Source organism: Alligator mississippiensis, chromosome 4 (genome assembly GCF_030867095.1).
Source record: "Alligator mississippiensis isolate rAllMis1 chromosome 4, rAllMis1, whole genome shotgun sequence".
In the NCBI taxonomy this organism is placed as follows: domain Eukaryota; kingdom Metazoa; phylum Chordata; order Crocodylia; family Alligatoridae; genus Alligator; species Alligator mississippiensis.
Window position 1 is genome coordinate 3,804,217 of NC_081827.1, and position 7,929 is coordinate 3,812,145.

General features: G+C 58.1%; 1 non-coding gene across 1 annotated transcript; it reads left to right on the forward strand.

Annotated features, from left to right (window-relative positions):
- The first annotated feature begins 1,143 nt into the window (after positions 1-1,143).
- On the forward strand, positions 1,144-1,215 carry TRNAP-AGG (transfer RNA proline (anticodon AGG)). Its single transcript has one exon. It is a non-coding gene; the product is annotated as a tRNA-Pro (tRNA).
- The last annotated feature ends 6,714 nt before the right edge of the window (positions 1,216-7,929 follow it).

Consider the following 7,929-nt stretch of genomic DNA (forward strand, 5'->3'; position numbering starts at 1 on the left):
CAGCACCAGTGAGGCAGGTGGCTCAGCCTAGTAGTGCCCCCTATTGTGCCACCACAGAGACTACTCTTGCTGTCCTCCCTGCATGTGTGGTCTCTGTGGTGTAGCTGGGCAGGGTGGCCAGAGGTGGGGGCTGCTTCTTGTTCTCTGTCCACGGGTGGCCCACCCCCAGGTGGCCCCCAGCTGCCAGAACAGTGAGCTGCTGTTGCCATAAATAGGGCCTCAGCTTGTTCTCGGCATGTTTCCAGTGCTCAGTGGAGTCCTGGGCCTGCCTGGACACCCCAGGAACACCCGGAGCTGCTCTCAGTGATGACTGAGATCTAGAAACACTCACGGAGGACAGACATGCTGTGCCCACCACAAACAGGTGTTTTGCAGCCCCCCCATGGCCCTGGGAGCCCTGAACCCTGCCACAGCTTGGACTCCCTCTGTCAGGCACTCACCAAGAACCACTGCCTGCAGAGTGTCATTGCACTAAGCAGGGAGAGTCAAGCCCTGCCCTTGTAGGACTTAAACCCCCAACCTCCCATGCATCCTGCAGGTTGGGAGAGAGCTTTTGGGTTTGTCTAGTGCTTCTCTCTCTGCATGGATGGGCCTGGTGGGATGGGCAGCAGAAGGACCAGGCATGGGGCAGCTGCCAACTTGGCTGGGCCCTTTGGGGTGCAGAGCAGAGCTGTGGAGAAGCCTCTCCCCTGGAGGCTCCCTGCTCGAGGGGTGTGATACTTGCTCTGGGTGTAAGAGGTCCTGAACTATGAGTGCCATTGGTTTTGCCTCCCCAGGCGCTGGCAGCCCTTGGTGGCTGTAGTTGACCCAATGAAACTTTGCAACTGTTTTCCTCCCCTGTGCCTAGGCTCCTCCTTGTGTGGCTTCAGGACTAAACTCCCCCTTGGATGTGAGCCCCTTCTTCCTTTAGGTGGGTCAGCACCGGGTCCTGGAAGGTTCCACAGTGAGCAGGGAAGATGGGTGTGAATCAGGCCCCAAGCTACCTGCCAGCAGGGGATGGGACTCAGCCCAATGTGGCCTTAGCAAAGCTCTTGGCAGGGCTGGAAACCACACAGCTAATGACAAGCATGTGTGTGGTTGGGGAATTCCAGACCAGCTAGTGCTGCTGTTGAGAGAACATCTGGGAAGCAGCTGTGCACAGCTGGCTCGTTGGTCTAGGGGTATGATTCTCGCTTAGGGTGCGAGAGGTCCCGGGTTCAAATCCCGGACGAGCCCCTTTTGCCATTGGTTTTAGGGTTGAAGTTGCCTGCAGCCACCCCAAGACCAGACTCTGCCTGACACTGGCTGCAAGAGCTGGAAGAGTAAAGGCTGCAGTGCTGGCAGGGCATAGCTTGAAGCAGTCCTGAGTTCAAGTCTTATATGGGGTGTGAGTGAGGCTTGTCCCTTGCTCTCCCCAAACCAGGGCAGTGCTCTGTCTGCACTTGTGGCCAACACCAGCAATCTGATCCATGTTCCTAGTTTCCCCCAGTGCTTAGATCCTGAAATCCCTTCCTGCTTTGAAGGGGAACACCCTTTTCCTGGGAAATCCTGTGGCGCTGGGTGGTCCGCTCACAAGGGACAATCAACCCCCAGAGCAATGACTCTCCTGGAGACATGGCTCTTCCCTCTGTGTCCTCAGCAGAGCTATGGACAGGGCTGGAAACCGCAAGCCCTGATGACAGCCTTGGGGGTGGCAGAGTTTTCCAGCCCTGCCTGCCTCTACTTGGAGACAGTGGCCGTGGTGGGGCTGCACCCAGCTGGCTGCTTGGGGCAGGCCTGTGATTCTTGCTTATGATGGCAGAGGTCCCAGTTTTAAATCCCAGATGGGCCCCTTTTCCTTTTCCTTTCCCTTCAGGGTCTGAGCTGCCTGTATCCAGCACAGGGAAAGAGCCTGCCCCCATGCAGGCTGGGAGGAGAAGGGAAAGATTCAAGCCCCTCTCTGCTGTCCACACAGGACAGACAGGGTGATCCTGGCTGGAGACAATGTGTGGTTGTGGGTCCCTGGCACTTCCTAGCGCCCCCCACCCCCCCAGGGTTGCTATATGTGGGCAACCTGAGGCTCTGCCAGCTGTCGTATCAGGCCACAATTCTGGTTTGGATGCCAGTAGTCCTGTGTTCAAATCCCCAGTGAATCCCTTCCCCCCATCCCTGTGGGACTTTTCAGGCTGTTGTGGGCCAACCTTCTTGCAGGCGTGCCAGGCATCCTTTCCCTTGCCATGTCTGCTGCTCTGCTTTCTGCTCCCTGCCCTGTCTCTCATGGTACTGCCTCTCCCCTCCCTGATCTTCCATGTGCTACACACAGAGCCTGCCCTTGCTGCCTGCTGAATCAGCTCCCCCGTCCCAGATCAAGACGGTGTCCCTCCAGACAATGTGGCTGAAAACCAGGAGGGATCTTAACATCAAACCTGTCCAAGCCAAAGCCCGGCACAAGGGTGCAAGCAGCATTCGAGAGTTGGGGCCGTAGGCAGGGGCTCTGGGACACTCTGCGGATGGCGTGCAGATGGGATGTGCAGGAGTGTCTAGATGGAGAGAGGTGCCCCGGGGCTGGACATGTGGTACGTCCTAGACATTTGAAACCAAAACTGCTCCCCAGGGAAACCTGCTGCCCTGGCTGAGGCAGCATCAGCTCTCTGTTGCTCTGTGCACCTTGAAGCCTCTGTCCCAGTGTGGAGTTGAGATCAAGATGCCTCCAGTCTGGGCTGGGGGGAGACAGGCACTTTCCTTGAGCTGGTCTACTTGGGACTTCGATCGCTGCCTATTCTTCTTGCAGGGTCTTAGGGTGATTCTGCCCTGGCTGCAACAAGTCCCAGGAGCCCAGTGCTGCTCTGTCTGTGCTTGGAGGGGACAGGCTGGGATAGGCAGCCTGGAGGACCGGGCATCTACAAGCCAGGCAGGGGCTGCTGTGGTTGGAGCAGTGAGATGAGCGGCTGCTTCTCCTGCCTGGCTCCCTAGGGTGAGGGGGGGATTCTCACTTCTTCCTCCCCAGGGCCTTGGGACACACTGGGGTTGGGGCCAGGCCTGGGCAGCACTCCTTTGTCCTGGCCAACCCTTTGATCAGGGCACGCTGTTCACTTGTGCCTGTACCAAGGCTGCACTATATGTACCTGCTGGGCTACGACCCCCTGGTTTGCAGTCGCTTCCTCTTTGGAGGGGCCTGGAGGGTCCCACAGGCAGGAGGGAAGCTGGGAGAGAACCAGGCCCTGCCCTACCCACTGGCAGGGGATGGGGCTCAGCCCCTGTGTGCTTAGCAGAGCTGCAGGCAAGGCTGGAAACCACAGAGCTAATGACAGCCTGGGGTCGAGGACAAGTTTCCAGCCCTGCTGGCAACTCTCCTTGAAAACATCTGGAAAAATAAGCACTAACCTTGGCTCATTGGTCTAGGGGTATGATTCTTGCTTGGGGTGCAAGAGGTCCTGGGTTCAAATCCTGGACAAGCCCATTTTTACCTAGTCTCACCTTCACGCTGCTCAGGCCTGTGCCCTCTGCACCCAGCCTGGGTCTCTACTCAGCCCGGCTCTGTAGAGATACCCTCCATGTTTCTGCTTTGCTCCCTGGCTCTTTCCAGGGCCTGAGGAAGGGGAAAGGGCAGCTGCGGCAGCACTGTGGGGCTGCTCCAGCTCCTGCCCTTCCCCTCCCAAGTGGTCAGTGTCTAGCTCAGCTCTGGGTAGGGGACAGCCATTTTTGTAGCTGGGAGAACGTGAAAGGAGCTGCAGGGGCTCTGGGGGCCATGGCTACTGCATTGGAAGGCCAAGCAGAAGGCTGCTGGTTCAAGCCAGCCCAGCTTGGGGTTAACAGGGGGGAGGGGGTGGCATGGGCAAGGCAGGGCAGGGCTTTCTCAGCCATAGGGGAGGCTCCTCCAGCCCTTGCCACTCCCTTGCACCAGCCTTGGAGCCAGCAGTGCAACCAAGGCAGGAGCAAAGGGCAGGAGTGATATGTCACTGCCTTTCCAGGGGCCAGAGCTGCTGCTGCCACCAGGAGCAGACTGAGAGCTGAGCTGGGAAGTCTTACCTGCAGGCACTGAGCCCCGCCACTACCCGGGCATTTACTGGCACTGGAGGCACATTCAGGAATTGCTCCAAGGACATCCCACCCCTAAAGTAGGTATCACATCCTGCCACCAAGCCACACTAGGATGGAGGCCAGGTCTGCCAGTAGCTCCCACCAGCGCTCCAGAAGCAGGTCCCCACAATCCATCCAGGGTGCCTCAGGCCACAGCACATAGATGGGGGCTTCCAGGAGCACCAGACCCACTGTCCCATGAGCAGGATCTCCTATATCCATTCCACCCCAGTCTGGCTGTTCCCTCACTCCCCCCTATGCTACAGGGGGATCCGGCCTAGGGAAGAACATCTCCCACACCAGTGCCCCCAACTCAGCCCATCATGGTACAGGGGAAAGAGACCCACTTCTTCACTGTGGGGCTTGTGGAAGGGAGAGGGAAGGGCTACCGCACAGAAATGCAGGTGCGCCTGCACCCTGGGGCCCATCGCGCTCTCCAGCTCCTGATCCCCAGAACCCTCGGGCTGGACCCCGCCATCCTACATCTAACACAAGCCCAGGTGCAATTTAAACACAGGATTATGCCATTATCCAACCTGTGCTGGGGAAGACACTGCAGGGACTAGCAAGGCTCCGTCGCCGCAGGCACACCAGGGGTGTGCAAGCCACTGCTATGATGACTTCAGGGATTCAAACCCAAAGCAGCCGAGTCAGCAGACAGCAACAAAATGCAGTCGGGCACCAGCCCAGCGCAGCCTGCTCTCTCCCATGAGGACAGAGATGAGAAGCCAGGTGCCCAGGAGGACCCTAGGGAACCCTGAGCCCCGGCAAGGCAACTCGAAAACCTCTGGGACTTGCAACATGACTTCTGGGCGAGCTCCTGCACCTCTGCCTTGCCTCTGCCTGACCCCAGCCTCACCGGTCCCTGCCCTGCTATTTTTTGGCCTCCTGGCTCTGCTCTACCATCCCCCTTGACCAGGATACAGCTTCAAGCTCAGCTGGACGACTGGGACTGCAGCGGATACCTGGTGTGACCCTCGGCCTGCCTCCAGCAACTCATAAAGTGATCGGCCACAGCCCGGCTGGTCCCAGCAGCCACAGGCTGTCTTAGAGGAGGTCTGGGCCTCCTGGATGAGCTTGGAGCTCCACCGTGCAAGGGCATTGCCTGGGCTGCAGGCCAGGACCAATGGAAATAAAAATGCAGAGTGGGTAGAAAGTCTGATTCAGGAAGGGGAAAAGTTCAAGATCCTGCTCTTCGAGTCAGGCAGGATTGAGTTTGAGTTCATGCTCCCTGCCTCCAATTTCTTTGCCGCCTAGTGGCTGCAGCAGCTCCAGGCAATGGACACACAATGACAACCCTTCTGCCCTCGGTTCCACCCGTTAGTAGCATTTGTGAGCTTCTCCTGCTGGTCCTGCAGGCTGGTTAGGTGCTGGAAACAGGACAGGGGTCCCCAGGCTGGGATTTCATACATTTCATAGACATTAGGGATGGAAGGGACCTTGAAGGTCATCAAGTCCAGTCCCCTGCAATTTAATGCAAATTAATAAAGAGAAATGTAAGGTACTCCACCTGGGAAGGAGGAACGCCCAGCACACCTATAGGTTGGGGAGTGTCCTTCTCAGCAGCTCGGAGGCAGAGAGGGATCTTGGAGTCATAACTGACTCCAAGATGAACGTAAGCCGGCAGTGTAACGAGGCCATCAACAAGGCCAATCACACCTTCTTGTGCATTAGCAGGTGCATGACTAATAGATCCAAGGAGGTGATGCTCCCCCTCTATGCGGCACTGGTCAGGCTGCAGTTGGAGTACTGTGTTCAGTTTTGGGCGCCGCACTTCAAGAGGGACACGGGGAATCTTGAGAGGGGCCAGAGGAGGCCACTCGCATGATTAGTGGCTTTGGTGATAGACCCTACGGGGGGAGGTTGAGAGAGCTGAATCTCTTCAGCCTTCACAAGAGACGGCTGAGGGAAGATCTTGTGGCCGCCTATACATTTATTAGGGGAGGTCAACGGGGAATAAGGGAAGCACTGTTTACTACGGCGCCCCAGGGAGTGACTAGGAATAATGGGAGTAAACTAGTTGAGAGTGGATTTAGGTTAGAGATTAGGAAGAAATTTTTCACAGTAAGGGTGGCCAGGATCTGGAATGGGCTTCCAAGAGAGGTGGTGCTGTCACCTAGCTTGGAGGTCTTCAAGAGCAGGCTAGATAGTCACCTGGCTGGGGTCATCTGACCTCAGTCCCCTTCCTGCCAGGGGCAGGGGGTTGGACACAACGAGCGTCTCTCCCTCCTGCCCAGGGACCAGGGGCTCGATCCCTGCACTGCTGTCCCAGACTATCCCAGGCCCCAAGATGGCCCCTAGCCATGGGTGCTCTCCGGTGCCCAGCACAGGGGTGCCCCGGCTCCTGGCCCTGGCCCAGCCCCACATTGGCTTCTACCCTCAGGCCAATCTGTCCCCACATCACGCAGCTCTCGCTGTGCGCTAGGCAGCATCCGGCCACCCCGAGCAGCCTCGCATGCAGGTCGGCTCGTGCACTGAGCTCACTGGTGACAAAGAGCAGCACGAGCAGAATAAAGTCAGTTTACTTCAGGGAGACTTATGCGGTCTCTGGTCCTAATTTACCAAACGCTCGAGCAATCTGTGAGCAAGCCCACCAACCGTGTAGCCAGACACTAAGATGTGGGGCGAGGTGGACACACTTGAAGGGTGAGAGAGGCTGCAACTAGATTTAGACAGACTGCAAAAGTGGGGGCAAACGAGAATAGGATGGGGTTCAACGCAGACAAATGCAGGGTGCTGCACCTGGGGAGAAGGAATCCACAGCACACACACAGGCTGGGGAGTTCCCCTCTTGAAAGCACAGAGGCGGAAAGGGATCTCGGAGTCATCATTGACTCCAAGATGAACATGAGCCGCCAATGCCAGACTGCAGCCAGCAAGGCCAGCCAGACCTTGTCATGCATCCAAAGGTGCATCTCAAGCCAGTCCAGAGAGGCGATCCTCCCCCTCTATGCGACTTTGGTCAGGCCGCACTTGGAGTACTGCATCCAGTTCTGGGCGCCGCACTTCAGGAGGGATGTGGCCAGCCTGGAGAGGGTTCAGAGAAGGCCACCCGCTTGGTGAGAGGGCAGCAGGGCAGGCCCTATGAGGAGAGATGGAGGGACCTGAACCTGTTCAGCCTCAGCAAGAGGAGGCTGAGGGGGACCTGGTGGCTGCCTACAAGCTCATCGGGGGGATCAACAGCAAACAGGCAGAGCCCTTTTCTCCCCAGCACCAACTGGGGTGACGAGGAACAATGGTCATAAGCTGATGGAGAACAGGTTTAGGTTGGAGATCAGACGGCAATATTTTACAGTTAGGGTGGCCAAAATCTGGAACCAGCTTCCCAGGGAAGTGGTCCTCGCCCCTACCTTGGGCAAATTCAAGAGGAGGTTGGATGATCCCCTGTCTGGGCTCTTGTGAACCCAGCATTCATTCCTGCCTGTGGCAGGGGGTCAGGCTAGACGATCTGTTCAGGTCCCTCCTGACCCTATCTACTATGAAACTATGATACTATGATGCTAACCCACCTCCCGCGCTGTCGAGGCTTTCTTACACCCCTGACCGAACGATGTGCGGTGACACACCCAGGGCGGCGGGGTCGCAGCACCGGGGCTGCAGCTCCGACTGGCATCGCCCACAGGCCTGCACACGAGGCAGGTGTCCTGGGGCCAAGGCAGCCGGCAAAGCAGGACGGAGTCGGCCGGGCCAGCACGAGGGAGCTGTCCAAGGGTCTGTGGCTGCTGGCGCCCACCCTGCTAGCTCCGGTCTGGAGATGGATGACACCCCCCGGCCCCTGGCCTGAGCCCTGCTTTCCCTGGAGCTGGGCCTGATCCTGGCATCGAGCATCTCCATTGCCCCGCGGGACAGGACATGGCGGCAAGAGTTCAGCTCCCTCTGGCCGGGGGGGCC